We start from the raw sequence: 20,355 nt of genomic DNA, 5'->3' as shown, positions 1-20,355 counted from the left end.
CAGCTGAACTTAAGACTCTAGCAACATTTGGTGCAGGCCACAGAACCAGACCCAGCCAGCTGATATCACCCTAGAAAAAACAGCATTTAATCCAAGGGTTACTGAATTCAATGCAAAAAGAGATCTGTCACTCAGATCCAAATAAGATGATAATTAGGAAAAAAATATTTTTTTTAATAAAAAAAATAAACCTTTCCAAAGCCATATAACTCAAACACAAACCTTAAATACTTCAGAATGAAACATATTGGTTTTGAAGCATTATACTGAACTGATGCAAACAGAAACTATTTCCAAATGACAAGTTTCTTTCTAACTCTTGCACTCAGAGTTCTTTGCAGGTGAAAGATGCAGTAACAATTCAGTCACCTTCATCATCCTTACACCAAACCATATATGTGGGCTCTTAGATACTTTTTTTAAATGCAGTAATTGCAACGGTATTTGTATTACAGCTGCTTTAACTACAAGTTATTACAAGAAAAAATATATAAGTATATTCTTAAAAAAAATTTTTTTGAAAAACTGTGAAATTAGAGCTACTTGGTGCTATGCTCCACATGATTTCAGAAGCACTGAAGCATTTTTACACAAGCATATCAGAGCTTATAGGAAGGACAGTCTGCTTATTTAAAAAAAAAAAATGTTTTGGTGCTGAAGATGCAACTGACTCATTTCAATGTGGCATGAGGAAGCCGCAGGAAAGTGAAAATAAAAACATCCCTACTCCTCCAGTTGTACATTCACACTAGAACCATGGATATTTTTGCTTTTATGTGCCTAAAGCTCTATCTGTGTCGTCAGTGCCAAAAGATTGCTTTTTGTCGTGGTGGATAAACTCCTGCAGCAAATACACTGACAGCTTCCAAGTAAGGGTTAGAATAGTCTCTTCTCATACTCTTACTTGTTCACATAGCTTTCATCATTAAATTATCTTCTCCGTATCTCAAAAACCTAGGAACATAACACAGTAAATCAACAGTTAGTTTATTAACCTATTTTAATTTCCATTATTTTCTGTATTTATTTCAGCCTAATAATTTCAGTTAGCATATTATAGAATAATTATTTTTTACAGCAGCTATTTATCTATGGTACATAGAAGATATAAGGTTGACATATACTGTCAGCAACTTCTAAGATTGTGCCTTGGCAGAAATTACTGTTCCAGTCTGCTTTGGATTGTCTAAGACTCAGTCTTTAGTTCAGCCCCAGCCTGGGCTGTGAGGATGAAAGGATTCAGTTCACCCCATTACTCCTCAAAGTCTTCCTAGCATCATCTGTGTAAATGCTTTCTGTTTGATTGCCATAATATTTTGGGGATGTAGAGCAAGAACGTGTGGCCTGAGATTGAATTCATTTTGTAACACAAAGATGAGCACTGTATAGTTTGGAATATACAGGCCATTGTTTTTTTTCTGTATTCACACAGGCTGAAATGCAGTGTATTGTAACAACAGAATTGTAGCTTGGATAATACTAGTCTAAACTGTTATCTTGTATCACAGATTATGGCAAAATATGTTTCAATGAAGAGCTTTAATTAAAATGTGCTTCTCTGGGTTACTTAAGCTTTAGTGATCCTGTCGTATGTGGTACTCTGACATTAAAAGTACTTGATATTGTCAGTCAGAAACACTGATGTCATATTCAAAACTGCTATAGGTGAAAAATTGTTCTCCAGTTTCTAGATGAGCTTTTTGCAAGCATGCCTCAGAGCAAAATCACAAGCTGGATTTCACTGCCAGAGTTCTTCCCCCAGAATCATATTTATTAGTCCACATATAAAACCATGCATGAAAAGGAGCTGACAGAGCACAGTGAGGCATGAATTTCAAGTATATTCCAGCATCAAAGGTCAGAAGCAGATTTCCCGTTTGAGTAGCAATTATAAATAGCCATCAGAGGTGAAATAGGATTGCAGTACTGGGTTATGTTGTGCTTCCTGTTGATTTTGAAAGGTTAACAATATGAAGAAAAGAAGAAAAACCCCTATTCCACATCTTAAAAAAATTAAATGCTTTCTAAAAAGGGTAGAAATGTGGTACCAGAGCACAATTTTTCTTCAGAAATGTATTCAAAGACTGAGTCCAGAAGGAGAATCCAAGGACATCTCCCTGTTCATGTACTGTCTGTTTTCTTCTTCCACACTAGATTCCTCAATGCATGCTGCATACCCCCAAAAAACAGACTGCCTAGACTAAGCAGCAAATGGCTGCCGAGGCATAGCCCATGACCGTGCTCTCCTGGTCATCTACAACACAATGAGGCCATGCAAAATCCTCTGTCCTGAAAGCCTTGTCTCAGAGTAGTCAAATCCAACAAGGACTCAGGAAGAAGGATCTCCAGGATCACAGATTTCCCCAAACATGTACTGCTCTTCCAAGACATGTCTTCCTTTCTGTATCTCTTAAAACACAATCTTTTCAGCTTCTTTTTCGCCCTCCATTCATGGGTAACAATTGATTTGCACACTCTCATGGCTGCTTCTGCTTGGACACCATTCCTTCTTCTTTTTGTGGTCTTCTGTTTCAGCACATCATCCATAATGATATCCTTGTTGTCATCTCCATCCTTATTTCCCATGTTCTTCCACTTACACAAAATATACCCAATTCTACTCCCATATTACCTGAACTCAATAATTATTGCTAGAGGGAAAATAAAAATAAAAACCACTTGCCTGCTCCCAGTACATATTTGGTAGTGTTTTACCACTTTTCAGTGAGAATGCCTGGAAATATTTACAGAACTGAAGAGATAAAACAAGTCAGGAATGGGGCTCCTATTTTGTGTGAAAATCCTTGTGATTGTGGAATGTTTCATTAAACATCTGCTGTAATTATTCTGTACTTTAGCATTTAGGAGAAATATCACATAACTGCTTTGCTTAAGCTGACTTTGCATAGACAAACTATGAAACACATCTTTATAAATTAAATGACTTTGACAAGTGATAATCCTCACAGCTACTTTGGCCTAATGCTCTCCGTGACGGTCTCTGGATACAGGGTTTATCTAGGTGACATCATCAAGAAGCCAAAGAAGGAAATTAAACATGTCCTAGGTGATTTCCTCTGAACAGGCTTTATATGAAAAGATGATAAATAGAGCTCTGCATTTTGAACAGGAGGTTGCAGCAGGGGCAGTGCTGACAGGCTCCAGGCTCTTTGCCAAGGTATTTATTTACTTGTTGTGTCATGACAAATATTAAGCCACAATCTGAAGTCTCCCCGAGCAGCTAAACCTCAGAGGGGCTGGCACAGAGGATCTTGCTGTGTCTGTGTCCCCTCTCAGCAGGGAATAAGGAGTCCATGTGTTTCATTAGTGTGCTAAACACAAGGGTTTACACGTCACCTTAGGGACAAAAACTATTGCCCTTTTGGCAATGAATACCCAAAGTGCTTCTTTTGTGACTTTCAGATTTGCACTATGCTCCACATTTCTGGACAAGTCCAAAGCAAAACAGTTTTGATTTAACAACAGAAAAATATGTTTTAAATGGTAAGAGTCTGTGTTTGGAAGCAGTACTGGCTTAGATCTCTGCATATCAGGAAATGGCGTCTATCAGACATTTGCTAAATAGAAAATGAAACAAAATTTCACAGGCTATTGGTAAAACTGCATGAATTACTACTTTATTAAATGGTTACAGACTAGTGACTGCTGACATTACCTTTTACTGAGAAGAGCTTTGTAGGTTACAAGAGCAATAGTAAAGAATGAGAATTATAAAATAGATACTTAATGAAAAAAATGGCTATATTCATTTAAGATAATTTACCACTTGTGTTTGTGTAGGCACTGAAAATGGTTTCACTTGGATGCTATAAAAGCATAATTTGGTATGTAAGTCATCAGCCAGTACAAATAACATCGTTCCCATTGCATTCAAGATCTGAACAGTACTCACGGCAATAATAGAAAGGCTCCAGCATTAGGCAGACTCTCAGAAAAAAAGCTTATTTGAGCTTCTGTACAAATCACTGCAAAAGTGTGCACTAAATGTGGCTGTGAGATGAGGATGCAAACTTAAACCACCACTGAAGGAATACAAAAGTGGCTGGATCCAAATCACATTTGTGCACATTATGTACTCAGACACTGGGTCATGAAGCAGTAATTGAAAAATTATGTGTGGCTTTTTTGCCCACATTTGATTAAATTGCCTCTCTTAGTCACTTCAGTAATAGCTCAGTGATAGACTCTGCTACCCTACTTCAAAAAGTCTCTGTTTTCTCTCCCTGGTCCTTTGCTTCTGAGTCTGGGAGAACAGTAAGCACCACAAGATGATATTTTGTGAGCTTGATTCTCCACTCCTTCCCCAGTGGCATAATGGTAATATCCTGAATTAATTTTCCTAAGCAAAAGGAAGAAGGAATCAGACCTATTGTCTTCAAAGGAAAGATCTTGTTCCCAGCACCTGCTAGTAATATACATTTTACAGCTTTTGAAGGAACTGTCTCTGTGCCCTAGATGAACACAAATTGTGACGTTTCAACTAATGCTTGAAAGAAAGTGAGATTTGGGCAACAAAATCTGTTTTGCAGTGCATAAGATTAAAGAAGGCCCAGGACAAGAAATCAAAAAGCAGCACTGTTGTTTACAGTATCCATAATGCAATTTTCCCAGTCTGAACATAGAGGCTTCGCACCTTCCAATACGATATGAAAAGGCACCCACTTTCCTCCATAAACCTATAGTATTCAGTCTTGGAGCTAGTTTGGATGTTAATCTGCAAACACTATGAATTTGCATCTGGAGTGAGTACAGAAATGCACAAGGTTGGAGGAGGCTGGCACTTCCAGTAAGGAGCTACAGGGTAGCTGTGCTGCCCTTCTCACTAAATTGCTGTCTCTGCCAGGCAATGCTGGAAGAGAATTTAAAAACTATGAAAGAGCAGAGAAGTGGGGAAATAAATAAATAAATAGAATTAAAAAAAAAATCCAGCTACAGAGCCTTTGTTGTCAAATGTATTCTGACACTGTTTTCATATTTACAGGAAAGCCAATAGCAGAAGAAAATTTTAACTTTCTACCAGAAACAAAACATCTTTGAAGATGATAACACAGCTGCCTTCACAGTGAACACTACTGTTTTGCTACCTGAATTTCAGTATGCATTATTGTATTGGTCTTCTCCATCCCTTTCCAGGTTTCATTCCAGAAACACTTGTTCAGTCAGTAACCTTCAATTATCTGTGATAAAAATGCAACTTGTGTTATTGATAGTCTTTCACTTGAAAATTAACCCTAATTAGGATAAGTCTTGTCTCTTCATCTGGTAGTTTCTTCCCACTTTAAACATGGAAGACTTGCTTAAAAGTAAACAATCAAAAATGTGCTGTTAGAGACAGGTTAAGACTGAAGTACTGAAGCTGGAAAGATACCTCTGCTAATGGCTACCAGGAATCAGTTGATCTCTCAAGATCTAGGACTGTATGTTTCATAGCGACTTCACTATTAAAACAATTTGTGAGGATTTAGGAGGAAGATTCTCACAACTGTGTGTGGTAGAAACGTAAAAGTATAGAAATGGAAAAATGTCATTCAGAGGAGATAAGAGATGAGTGAAATTAGTCAGCATTACTGGACTGTGGAGGAACTGAAAGCACAGTGCAAAACTCTCTGGCTCCTATTCTGTGCGTGACAGTCTTTATATTTTAAAATCGAATTTTTAATTCTTCTACTCTTTTATCACTTCATTATAACAAGCAAAGTGACGTGGGACTTAAAGATGATATATGACAAGCCAGCGCCGTCGCAAAGCTGTTCATGATATGGCTGTGGCTTGTCCTGCCAAGCTGTGGGCTGCAGTTTCCATCTCGTGCTTGTCCAAGTAAAGGAAACAACATGTGCCAGGCACCACAGATGGGTCAGCAGCTGGCACACGTGATGTTTGTGTACTCCCAGCCAACGAGATAGTTTTGGAAAACATTCAGGGGAGGCGTTAGAAAGCTGTCCAGTGCCATTGATAACAAGAAGAATAATGCTCTACAGAAGACTTGCTGCCAGAGCAAAACGTTGGCATGCAATAAATACCACAAAACTTGCAACTTTTTCATTGCTAGCTCACCGACCAAATGCCAACCAAATCCAAGGAGGCTCTCACAGCTGTTTTATAAAAATAGAAAAAGACTCTCAATAAGACTAATAAACTCCCTCTACAATAGGCTCAGTACTTGAACCAGAGCCAATGCTAACAATCAGACCCCAAATCTGACCCCATGTCTTAAGTCATTGTCAGTTTTGATAACATTTTCCAGCAGAGAGAAAGAGGACATTTGCTGTGAAATTTAAACACACAACAGCAGTAACATTCTCCATGAGTTTGCTGCATCTTTTTAAACCATAAAAGTTTTCTGTCACCAACTCACTCAGAGAAAGAGGCCAGTGCCATTCTAGGATTATTCAACACTGTCAGTAGCTTTTCTGCAGACATATTAGGTAACATTGAAAAGAAAAACTGAAAACCCAATGTCCTCAGTCTCCAGGACATATGTAAATGCTGTATTGACTGCTCCCGTGAGGGACTATCATCTTCAGGCACTTTATTTCATTATAATCTATTAGTTACTGTTGAACACAAGGACAATCTTACCAAAATACTTTGAAAGTGAAGCTAGTGAAGGACACTAGCATATGCATATATCACAGCATATGTTCAATGGCATTTTTCACAAAGTCTGTATATGGTCCCATGAGCCTCTGACAAAACATTCCTGGGAAGTCTTCTCTGACACAGTCCTCAAAACCCAACTGCAGTTCAGCAGGTGAGTCAATGCAGTCACTTTTTTTTCACATTGACCACCACCATCTTGCATGTTCATGTACTGCACTTTCCTCCATTACCCATTCACTGCTTACATCTTGCATTTGGCAATATAACCCTTAGAGCAAGAGCCAACCCCTTTGCCTTGCACAGTAGGGCTCTGGCCTCTAGGTGTTACCATAATACAAAGAATAAACAAAATTTCTATTTTGGGATAAGCAGCCATTTTTCAAGCACAAAGTAAGGGTCTATGCTAATAATATGTAATTACTTAGCATCATTTTCTATAACAAACAGTAGTGGGGTGCTAGGCCAATATGAACCATAGGTTCATATTGCTTGTACCTGAAAGTGTTTAATTTAGGAGTGCTGGAAGGTTCTCTTTATCACAGATTTTTTTTTTTCCTTTTCTTTTTAGGTCAATAGCATGACAGTGGAAATTGCCCAAGGTTGTAACAGAGCCCTAATATAATTGAGAGGGGATGATACAGAGTGTTCTGACAAAAGGTCTTGAACTCCAGAACTTGCTTTTCCTATCCTTCCATAAGGCTTGAATTAGTTGACCTTTAGGTCATGCTATAAAGGATACTTTTTTCTACCAGGTTCTTTCTGGGAAAGCAGGATGAGTGGGCTGTGCTGGATGGTGAGCAAGACCTCATTTTCAGTACTTTCAGACCACTTTTATATTATGGCATTGATTTTGACTTGTGTTTTATTTTATGCACTTCCTTACACTTTGGATAGACTTGTTTTTCACTAAATTAAAATAATAAATAATGATGCAGTAGAGTGCTGTTGAAACTGCAATACTTACTTTCACAATAGCTCTAGTAATTTCTGAACAGTTTGTTCCAAACAGAAGTAGGCAGGAGGAGGAGGAGAAAGAGGAGGAGGAGGGAGGGACAGTCTGTCACTCACTATTGTGGTTAAACACATTTTTTCTTCAGTTGCTTGCCCAGGGTGACACTGCAGCTACCTCATGTTGTTTTAGTCAACATCATCCCAGTAGTGCTCTCCAAAGCTAAAGCAGTAATGAACTTGGGGTCACTTTACACACCAAGGAAATTCAGGAGAGAAATCCATGGGAGGTCATATCCAGAAAGAGCTTCAAACGTCATTTGTTATACTTCAGTCTGAAAAGAGGTCTGATCACAGGAAAGTCATAGCTTGTCCTCAGCTCCTAATAGTATCAGTGGGAACTGAGTTGGTTCAGTTTCGTCTGCGTCCTGAGGCTGGTTATAGTTTGTCTAAGTTGGTTGAAAAAATGCAATTGTATCAGGTTTGCTGGATGAAGCCAAAAAAATTAAGTGCAACAGGTATCTTGCCAAACTGGTGTTTTTTTTTGTTGTTGTTGTTTTTTCAAGAAGAGTTCAGTTAAGGACAGATTATTTTGTTGTGAAACCCACAATGAAGGTGTTTAAATGCCACAGATCTTGAAGCATGTTTTAATGTGTAGGCATCCACTTAAAAGAGCTGATCAGAGAGGAAGCCAGCAAGAAGAGTCCAACATCTTTATTTTATGTAATCTAACTCCCAAACAACATCCATACAAAATGAGCTCTGAAAGGAGTTCATTTTTCTGTTTTTTGTTTTGGAGCTTGCCAAGACCACTGGCTAGTATGGTCTTTCCCAAAGACAGAATAGGTTTTTCTTTGTGAAAAAATTAAACTCTATTTAAACGGTTTGCAATCCCACTATATAAGAGACCTTCTGAACACACACACACACACACACACACCTTTTTTTTTCTTAGGCTGTTCTCTGGTCTAGGGCAAAGCTGCCGTTTGCTCTATACATGTATTACTTTAGAGCAGCTGGCACTCACCTCACTGGGAATGACATAATTCAAAAATATGACATGAAGTACGTCCCTACTTTTATTGATTTTACAGGATGATACACTGAGCCAGAGTGTTTGGTGTAGTTGAGACCTACATGGGCAGTGGAAAACTTTTGTCCCATACCTCAAGAGAGAGACTTCCTCGCTCTGCCAGTTTTTACAATACCTGGTTATAACCGGAGAAGATTTCTAAGCTTTTATCTGACTTGGAGTCCTTTTTCTTTTTTTTTTTTTCTCTTTTCTTTTTTTTTTCTTTTGTTATTTCAAAAGTTTCACCGTCTTCAGTCTGTGTTTGAAAAGAAGAGTCAAGCGTCATCCCTTCCATTTCATTTCTCTTTTTATTATGTGCAGGCCCTCTGCTTTAGTAAGAAAGCTATGCGGAACCCTCCAAATGCCAAAATAACAGATTTTTAAGTAGAGCTTTTAGAACAAAAACACATGTGTATCATCATCAGAAACATTAGGCAGAAGACCTGAATTTTTCATCTGAGTAATTGACCTTACAGATTTTCATGCTATTTGATACGTTGCATGGTAACAGCAATGAGGAAGATATTTCTCTTAAGCTAGGATGCTGCTGGAAAACCCTGGCCCAATTATGCTGATGCAATTGTTGAAACCACAGCCATTTCTTTCCTTCTGGCATCACCTGCCTCCTTGGTGTGCCCTGCCTCCACTGTGACAGGACACTGGCAATTGTGCTGCCACAGGAGTTCTGCTCCTGTTGGTGAAGCATGATCTTTGCCCCAAACTTCTGAACAAACTAGAGTTAAAATTTCAGCACCCAGCTGACTTGTTCTATTTATGTGGTGGTATACAGCAGTTCCTCATTTTGTTGTGACAAGAAAATACTGAGCCAAGGATGGTATTTATTAGACTAGGTTAGACTCCTAGGAAGAAACCAGTAGCATTTTTGCTACTGGCATTTTAAACAAACAAAATATATTTATACTTGGGGGAGGCTTTAAAGGATTTAAAGTCTCAAAGTGACTAGTCTCAGTGCAATTGGCACCTAACTGAATACGACAGACTACTTCACATCACATATCCTACTCCTTGGGAAATTGCTGCATTATATCTGTCTAAGGCCTGGCCTACATAAATGAAAGGCATGATTTAAAATGTATGCTTTTAAACTAAATCATCTTCATTGAAGCCAAAAACCTTCTACTACACTAAAATAAGAGTACACAACAGAAGCTTTCATTGGTTTTCATTGACAGTTCTGTCATTTAAGGAAACTCTAGTTAAATTGACATAGTTTCCCTGTATAGAATAAGATCATACAGCAAATGTCATATCATCAAGTTATAGGAACGAGGATCATGACTTTTCTCTCCCAACTTCCCAGTGTCACTAAAAGGTGAGGCAGCTCCAGGAATGTGTGGAGAGACCCCATCCAGACTTTTAAATGTCCAACCAGACTCTACATTCCTCTGCAAAAAGGAGCTGACTTTTGTATCACTTCACAGTGAAACTGAACATTTTATAAGACTTCTAAGAAGAGAAAATAAATCCCCTTCGGTACATTTCTTTAGACATAGATTCCCACATAAGTCAAGCCTCAGGGCATGGTGTGAGTTGGTTTCTCAAGAGGGCAAGACTCATGAAAAGAGGAAACAACAGAGAGAAAAATAAGAGCACAGCATTCCTCCCACATCATCAAGCACCAGCCTTTGCTTCAAACAAGGATCAACACATCACTGTGTGAGCAATAAGAAGTATGATAAATTTACTACAGTGTAATAAAATCGATTGTAACGGTAACTACTCTACTGCTCAGAAAATGTTAGGCTGGTTTCCTTTGGTTGTGAATCTAACCAAGACATTAGTCTCTAGTGTTTTCAGCTACTGAAGGCTGGCAAGATGGTATGAAATTATCTGAACTAAAAATAAAAATGAAAATTTTCCTTGACTTCTTGAACTGTGGCAGTGGAGCACGATCTCTGCTCACTTCTGTCTTTACCACTCTGTGTCCACATTTGCCCTGCATGGTAAAAAGTGTTTGGGGGATTTAGAAACCCACTGAGTTATTGAGTTCTATTTTCTTCTTTATGAAGATATGATTTCTGGGATTTAAAATATTACCTCTGGGACTTGTGAATTTTGAATATATCTGGGAGCAGAAGTAAAATTTTAGATAACTGAAACTTCACAGAAAAAAATAATACATTTCATTGGAACAATACTGCTCCCAAAAATAAGAAAACTCAAATATTTGGGTTGGTTGAAGAAAAATAGAATGGATTTTATTGAAAATTTCAAGATTAAAATAGATATTTCCAGCCCTTTTAAGACTTTTTGTAAGAAAAGAAAAAAATTCTGTTTTCTTTTAAATGTAGTAGTTTTCATTTCAAAACTTGATTTTAAGAAAAAAATTAATTAAATAGCCTATGATATTAAGAACAAATTTTTGCATCAGGTTGACCTAAAATGTTAATTTGATTTTTTTCTCTATTATACAAGAATTTGAAACTTTTTTTTTCCTGCTTTCAGAGCAAATAGATTTTTCTCAGCTATATTTTCTGGTTTACCCTTGAGTCCCTTAGCTATAAACTAAAGCATTTAGGAAATCTCACAAATGTTTGCTACATAATCTGTTCTCATAAAAAACATGTATACAACATAGCTCCCTCCACTTGCTGGCTTAGACATTCAACTTATCCCACAGCTGCCTCTGGGTCCCAATCTCCCCAGCTGCTGGCACTGGGACACTGGAGACCCCAAGGCCTCAGCCGCACTCCAGCTGCTGGTATTCAGACCTACACACACACGCTGTAGATCCCTGGACTAACTGCTCATAGACATAGAGACCACCCAGTAGCAGCCCTGGATCCTCGCTCTCCCCCTGTGAGACACACACTTAACCAAGTGCGTCTAAGCTGACCCCCAGACCTCATAACCTCTCCAGGATTTGACCTGGGCCTTCTGGTCCCAAATCCTCCAGTCGCACCACTCTGAGGCACAAACGTAGACCTGGCTTCCAAGCCACCAAGCTCATTATTCACCAGCAATCACACAGTGACACACACACACTCTCACCTGCTGCAGGTGCTCTGGCTTCTGTGCTTTGTAGTTCCCTCCCCAGTGCCTGTACTTAGGCACCTGTACATACACATGCACTCAAGGGAGCCCCTCACCCAGGAAAAGAATTACAAAAGGGATTTAGTAAATTTGGGGGATTAGACAACTGCACTGGCCAGCCACCTGTTTACAAACTGTTTCTCTGCTACCCCATAATGAGCCGCCCACCCCCAGCAGTTCCCCCTGTCTGTGGTGATCTCAGAACAGGGTCTCCTGATGATGCCAGGTGGTGGGTGTCACCTTGATGCACTCCCAGGATACCCTGGGGGGGGACGGGACTCAGGAGGGCTTGTGTCTCTGAGTGGGTTATTGGGATTCCCTCAATGGTCACTGTTCCTCTAGGCTCCTTTGTGGGTGTGGAGACCAGATTCTCATCATATTTCCTTACCATACGGAGTGTAAGAGGCTGGTTTGGTAGAGTAGGAGTTCTTGGACTCTTTACCCTGAGTGGAGCTCCTCTTTACTCACATTCATGTCCCTCTCTTTGTTGCATTTTTTTAAGCATTTTGAGCAGATGCTTTCTTTGTAGGGTTGCTTTGAGAATGACTGTTGCTACCACTGACTTATGATAGTGAACAAAAGGCAGGGGGGACGGGAGGATTTCTGTTTGCAGCTCTAATTGAAAATATTCATCCATCAGTTCAGGAAAGAGGGAGGAGATTAAAAAAAAATATATGCTTATCCTTTGAGATTTTGTCAGTTGCTGATGTATCAGAAACAGATGGCAGTTGACATGACAAACTTACAAACACCCTTGGATGGTGTGGTATGGGTATACAAAGAGCTCTGAGTTCTGTCACAGAAGGTGCACTCTGTCATACCACCCCACACTGGAACAGCTTTGAACTACTGATTCTTTACGAGCTGTTCCTGCAGTTCACTGCAGTATGAAAGCTATCAGTCAAGATTTTACATTTCAAGAGGAATCTTCCATTCCTACAAATTCTCTCTTTTTTTTTTCTTTTTTTTTGACAGCTTTTAATTTCTTCCAGTCCCTTTTGTAATAACCAAGCTCTGTTCTTCCACATTTACTAGTCCATCTGCTGGAGACACACATTGCTACAAGCACAGATGATGAAGAGTTGAGATAATTCTTCTTTCAATTCTAAAAAGAAATCAAAGTCCTGCTTCTTTTGCTTTGGCAGGATTTCAGCAATTACTGCAGTGGCTGGCCACTGAGCCAGGAAAATGAGGCAACTGTGGGAAGTGGGTTGATGTGATATAAAATGAGAATTGTCAGGTGATGAAGGCATTCATTGGCCAACTACAGAGTGTGGAGTGGTGCCCCGGGCCTCCAAAACAGCTGAGAGTTCACAGTAATTCAAATCCAGTAATCAGAAAACCCAGCAGAAATTTCCAATATAGAAAATAAAACCTCTGGTGGTCCTACTTGGGGTAGCATCCAGTTCTGCTCAGGACTAGCAGTAGCAGAACATAACCCCGCATTTGGCATCAGCTCTTTGCACTGTAGTCAGACTGAAATTTTTTTCCTTTTGCCTTAGTTTTGCTTATTCATCTTTTCCTTGGTTTGTTCAGCATTTGAATAAGGATTGTTAATTTCTGTACTTATTTAACAGCTAGGACTGCACTGTGAGCTGAGGCAAGGTAGGACTTTTTATATGTATTCTAAGATCTTTTGTGTCTGAGAGAAAGTCTGAGATCTTTTGTGTTGCCTGTTTGGATCCTGCAACATCTGTGTAATAGTAAAGTTTGGAAAAAAAAGAGGTGTTTTTTGTTGTTACTGTTTTTAGTTTTGTTTTTAAACACCCAAAGGAGTTTTTACAATTCCTAGCTCTCTTCTAGAGAGTTGGTTGGCAAGTGACCCGAGAAACCAAAACATTTAATCTAAAACCATTAACCCTTGCTTAATGTCTTCAGTCCTTTATCCACTTCAGTGATTATGTCCTCCTTTGGAAGGAAATGGTCAGTCTTACATAGATAAGCATATTTTGGTATATTAGTACTAACAATGCTGTTCCCACATAAGTGGGAGTTAGAATGAGTTAGAAGATTCTAATATGAGTTCCAACACGAGTTTGAAGTTACTTACTGAACTAAAAATGGAGAATTGATGCACACAAGGTAATGCTGTCATAAGGTAAGGTTTATTAGTCCAACATACTTCACACGAAAGGTAAGCTCTGCACAAATGATCACAAATATAAATGCCACATTTAACCATCTATACTTTATAATTCCTCAAGAAAAATCTGTTGAAAAGTCTGGATGGTAAAAATGCATAAAAAGTTTAAGATCAAGTTCATGTAATTCTTTATGTTGCACTAAACAATGCTCAGTCACCTTATCTTGCCACGCGTTTTCCTATGAGACCCTGCATCAGGCAATAATATCAATCTTTCTGATCAAGTAAGGCAATATTGGCATTTATAAATTAAAATACATATGATTTAGTATATCCTTCTGATCTGAAGTAGGATCAGCTTTACCTTCAGTTAAATGGCAGCCAGGCTCTGTTTTTTGCTCACTTTACAGTCTGGGCCAGTGCCCTGTCTCATAATCTTTGTCAAAGATGATGTTCACTGACTGCTTTTAATGTGCAAATCAGTTTTATCTCTTATCTTTTGAGTTCTTAGCTCTTTTCCTTATATAACTATGTACATTGCAAGGCTTGAGCCATGGACATGGTTACTTCCATACATACAAATTAGTATCAACCACTGTTTATAGATAGCAAAGGTACCACTTTATTTTACAGAAGCTATATGGGTATGTGTCTAGCATATATTCTAGATGCTTTTTTATATAACCATGAATGATCATTTTAAATAATTTTCTGATACTGCTTGAGGAAATACTGGCTTATAGTTCCTGCAATCTTTCCTCACATTTCTTTTAACAATAGATTTAGTACCTTTGCCACAGTGCAGGAGAATAGCTGATTATAATGAGGCTGCAAAGTCTGATGACAGCCAACCCCATTACAGAGAAGAGCTGATGGATGTAGTAACACACCAACTCCATCAGGAGCTCTTCAGTGATCAGGAAACAGGGGTAGGGGGGAGGGAAATGTACACAATGGAAACAAGGACATATTGCTAAAAACCAACTTAGAAGAATAGCACATGATGGAGGGATAAACATAGAAGACTATGGCACAAAATGATATACAGCTGAAAAAAAAACACACATAAAAGGCAATCAGGAACTGCTCTGAATTGCATTAGATACAATAACGAGATGGGAGAAAGAAGAGCTTGTTATTTAAAGGTGGAAAGTGAGCTATTGCAGGTGACAGAGAAAGTTGAAGTTTTCTTGTTTCACTTTGGGTGCTTTATTCTATATAAAGAGGTTAATTGAGATCAGACACTTAACATGATTATAATTGATAACAAGGGATGAAGAATGCTGGGGATATTAGGGAAAGAACAGCCTAACAATATTAAGATGAATTAGATCTTTAAAGTTAACTGTCCCTGTTGAGAATCACTTAAGGCATCTAGTTTAGGCAGTTTTCTTGGAAGACTCATGAGGACTCAGTGGACTGAAAACAGGGAAACAACTAGTACCCATTAGTGGGGAGAGAGAGAGGAAGGGAGAAAGATTAAAGGAGGTGTAGACTCAACAGCACATACTGATGCCTGGAAAAACATTAGGTGATGCATCATAAAGCAATCAATTTGTAAGCACCTCAAGTATAATCAAGTAATAATGAACTGCCAACATTTGTTAGTCAAAAACAATTTTTAATTAAAACAATCTTCCTTCCTCTTAATAGGACAAATTTCCTAGAAGACACAGAGAAAAAGGAGATGACTTTATTTTTACTTTAGTAATGCTTATGATCTAATTTGGTATAGCAATCTCAAAAGCAGACAGGAAAACTTACTAGAAGGAAAATGTATGACTGGACAAACAAATACTTTAAAAAGATATTGAGTTCAGTGTCAAAACAGAGTATTTCAGCTAAAACAACGGTCTCCCCTATCCAGTATTTATTATCTGATTGTTATTTATGACAGTGATATAAACAGCGAAACAGAAAATCACGCATTTCAGATTTGACATGTCATCAAACTAGAAAACAAAGATTTTGTAAACATAATAAGAATTCAAATTATATTGATATGAAATTATTGGAAATACAATAAAATTCCAAAATTGCAAGATCAAAACACTATATTAAAGAAGGAAAAAAATCTAATTTTAAAATGTCAGACAATAGCTATCTTGACACCAGAAAAAGTTCTGACACTTGAAGTGGATTGCACACATCACAAGTCAATAATGTGTCATTGAAAATAAGACAAACATCATTTTAAGAAGCATTACTTAGAGTTTTGTATACATGACAAAAGGAAAGGAATTATACTTTTTTCACTCGACCCTGCTAAGATTTCTAGTGAAAGATCATATCCAGAAAAAATGGAGAGAAGTGTAAACAGCCTTAGAAAATGTGGTCCATGTGGGAAAGTTAAAACAAACAAACAAAAACTTGTTTTGTTTGGAGGAGAGACAAGGAAAGAGGTAACAATATGTAAAAGGTTACTCTAAAGAGAACAAAAATGTCTCCATTGTCTACATGCATGGACTTAGGAAACAACTCATGGGTCTAATCTAGAGGACAGGAAACTCAGGATAGATGTAGGAGAAACTGTCCAGGTATAACAATGGTAAAATGTCAGAACAAGTTTTTCAGAATGGTTTCATACCAGAGATTTACAAACTATTGGTCAACATCTGCCAAGAGACATAAAACTACACACTGATTCTTCCTCGAAGTATGCACGTGGACTAAGTGAACTCTTTGAAGGCTATTACAACTCTACATTTCTTTAATATCAAAATCAAGCATTTCTCCAATCTGTTCAAAAAACTATAGTTAGTGACATCTCATCCTAAAACAAACCTGTACTAATTGGAACAAAGCTAAGACCACAGTATATTCCAGTGCATACTGTTTATTTTTCAATACTGATTCAATCTTATTGCATAAATCACCACTTTCTAGTAAAGAAAAGTGAAAAAAAAATGCCCTTCCACCTGACTGAAAGTTGAAGCTGATCTCGAAGGAAAATTTCTCCTTGTATATCTTAACACATTTTTCCTTCCTTGAAGGTTTGAATAAGAGCCAATTCTACACTTACTTCTAGTCTGTGCCTTAACTGTTTCTTAAAAGAAAACAAAAAAAGAAAACAAACACTCAACAATGACAACAAAACCCATCCCAGTGTACACAAAAGAAAATGAAGTGTTAGTTCTGGGCAGAAGAAATGGGATGTTTATCTGATTGTGTCTTTCCACATCCTGTACCCTAAAATGTCAAGATGAGTTTTAAAATGTGTGCACTTGACCGCGAATCTACTAATATTAAAATCTGTGCTACCCAATACTGTGCATCAGCTAGAATCTTCAAACCCAGTAGCACGAGCTGTTTGTTTTTGTCCTGTGAAAAGATTGTCCTTGCCCAACTCCAGTGTAGCAAACCTGTTTTAAGAAACAGAACACCTCATTTAAATCTCCTAGAGACTGGAAACTGTATGATTCTTTGGTTTTCTGGTGGTCTCTGAAATACCAGCTTAGCTGAGAAGCTTTGCAAAATAAATCATCAGATATCTCTTAAATAAAATAATAATAATAAAATAAAATAAAATAAAGGTTACAACCCCACTCTTCTCCATCGACATCATGGGAAAGGTGAACTCAAAGGAAAAATATTAAGAAAGTTTCTACACTGATTCAACAAAACACATTTTGCTTGCTTGTCCTATGCCTTAGAAATACAAAAGACAGTACTTCTCTGGCCTCCATTTTCTGGGAAACAAAGGAAAAAATGGGGATGTTGGACTGAAAGAATGTACTGGGGATGCAGATAAGATCATTCCGTGAATTCAACCAGAAACTTCACATAGTCACTTTAGAAAAGTTCATTGTCAACAGTCAGAACTGTGGGGTAATTTTTCCTTCACCTAGAATTAATCTCAAATAAGCCACCATTTCAGAGAAAGAGGATAGACCCAAAATGCCAATCAAACAATTACTTTGTTCATATTTGAGTAGCAAAAATAGCATTTTTGCAAAGCAGAATGCACATTTTTATGGTATCATTCAACAGCATCAATGAATATTTATCTTTTAAAAGTATAATTGGGCAGGGAATGGGACTAAAGTATCAAAAATTAACTGAAGTGGAAAAATCTTTCTTAATAAAGACACGCAAAACAAATTTATAACTCTAGAGAAAATTGGAACTACTTTCATTTCTTCCTCTCCCACATCCCAAAGAATGTCTTGATGTTCCAGTTTTATGTATGATTTGTTTATTCATAATTTTCATTATTTTATTTTTTAAACTGTTTATTATAATCTCTCCCTTTTTGCTTTGACAAACAGCTATCAGCATAATAGTGTTTGGAACTGAGTGAATGCCAGGGAGCAGATGCTTGAAATGAAGTTTAGGCAACTAGAAACAGAGAACAGTATGTTGCAGCACAGTATTAGCCACTTAACTTTCTTCCCAACAAAGCCATGATTCATTTTCTTTTTCATGCAGAAGTGTTAGCTATAGGGATTAGTACCATGAGGTGAAATCCAGTGACCCCAATTTTGTGAGATCAGGATATAACTTAACCTACAGCCAGTGGGCTGAGTTACATAACTCTAAGGTAAGTGCTGCAAGAGATTTTTTGTCCCCAGCTTACGTCAGCTGATTTTGACTCCTGTGCTGAAAGTCTTTACTCCAGTGATACCACATCAAAGATTTTCACTGGCCACTCCAGAAGAATGGACTTAAAACCATTAAATTTGGTTTTAGTCTACTATTATGTCTCATTTCACTTCACGTGCACTAGAATCTACCACATTTTTCCTTTTCTTCCTCCCTTTCAATTTCTTAACAAAGCAGATAAAGGAATGATAGTAGTTGCTTACTATAAAATACATCTGCAGTTGGAAACTTTCCTCTTTTAATCTGTCAGCTGCTTTTAGACAAAAAGAAGAGATTTTGCAACATGTCTTGAATAAATTCTGTTCACTCAGATACTATGAAGGCAACTCATCCCACTCGGGATCTAGTTATATAGTTCCTTTTTCTTGTGAGGTTTTGAATAGAGGGCACAGAGGAATAAATAAATAAATTTTGTTCTGTCAGAGTCCATTAAGAACAGACCACCAACAAAATAAACCACTATTTACAAACATCCAGGAGAATAAAAACAACATTTAGCCACTTCAGCATTTGTGCCCTACCTGATGCTGCAAATATAATACTGCTGATATAATTATTTGTGGTCTGAGAGTAGGCTTGCGTCATTCCTTTCTTCCATCTCACATTGATGAAGCTTAACAGAAACCCAGTTAAGCCTTTTTTGCATCACTGCTTTTGCAGTCTTAGGGAGATAAAACAGTTGCAAAGCAAGCAGATAAATAACATTAGAGGGGTTCTTTGGAGGCAATCTATTTACTGATATTTATTTATTTATTTAAATAGGCAACTTTAAAACAGAAACACTGCTTCAATTTTATCTTATTAAGGGATTTGAAAAGAGCAGGAAAGTTACACAACTATCACTTGAAAAAAATAGATGGACCCTCTCCAACTCGGTCAGGAGTTTTTTTCCACACAAGTCCAAAACCCTGTACCTTTCTGTTGCTATGCTGAATGGCTGGTCTGATTCACCTGTAGGACTCTCCCTACTCAGAACATTTCCTTGTGAGCAGTAAATATGCTCATTAACTTGTAAGAAGATTTTCACAGGTCTCAATGCATCACTACTAGCCTTTCATGAATTCCAATTCCCACAAGAAAGTACATGACAGCCTGTTTGTCTTACCCAGAAACAAATATAGGATGAGTATGAGCAAAATTAGACACTGGCATTATACACTTGGAACTTTCTAGTGCCCTTTATCTCTTTCTCCATTTAACTTTATATGAAGACACCTGTTTATAAAGGCTTGGCCACCTTCTTCCCTTCTTTTCAGGCCTTCTTTTACCTTCATCTCTCCCACAAATCAGCAATTGATGATAGTTGTGGTCATCTGGGGAAGCAAAATCCTAACTTGTAGAGGAGGCAATACTGTATGAATACAGAACATGTAATATAAAACTTAAGACAAATTTCTAGTTTTGACAGGTGCAAACTTTGTACCTGTTTACAAACTTTAGCAAAAAAATATATGTTGCAAAATATGCCCCCCCAAAGACACATCCTTCTGTCTCACTATGAGAAGTGGAACTGGATTCTACAAAAGTCCCATGAGAAAAGCGAACAGAATATCACCCTGTAAGAAAGGCATGAGTAAATAAATAAGTTGTTCATATGTGAGTAAATGAACACAAAGAGAGGGTTGTCCTTCCAAGTCTCCAATAAAACAGCTGTCATTAGAAACAGCATCTAGATTCTGAGTAACATTACTATGCCTGCAAAGGTAGGATGGGGTACAATGGCTCCTCCTTTCCTGGACCAGTAGGATCAGAGAGGTTGACCACTTGTACAGAGGAGCAGGAGCCTTCCTGCATAAACTGTTCCACCAGTTATTTGAATATCAGAATATTGCAACATTTGGAAAGTGATCATCTGCTTATTCTTCATGTCATCGGAAATATCTGAAACTCAACAGGGACACAGATGGTATGAAGCTAGTACATTCTTTAGAAGTTTAAGAGGCAATCCAAAAGACTAGTAGAAGTTTAAGAACTA

This window comes from Cygnus olor, chromosome 3, assembly GCF_009769625.2.
Source record: "Cygnus olor isolate bCygOlo1 chromosome 3, bCygOlo1.pri.v2, whole genome shotgun sequence".
Classification (NCBI taxonomy): domain Eukaryota; kingdom Metazoa; phylum Chordata; class Aves; order Anseriformes; family Anatidae; genus Cygnus; species Cygnus olor.
Note: the sequence above shows the minus strand (reverse complement) of the source record.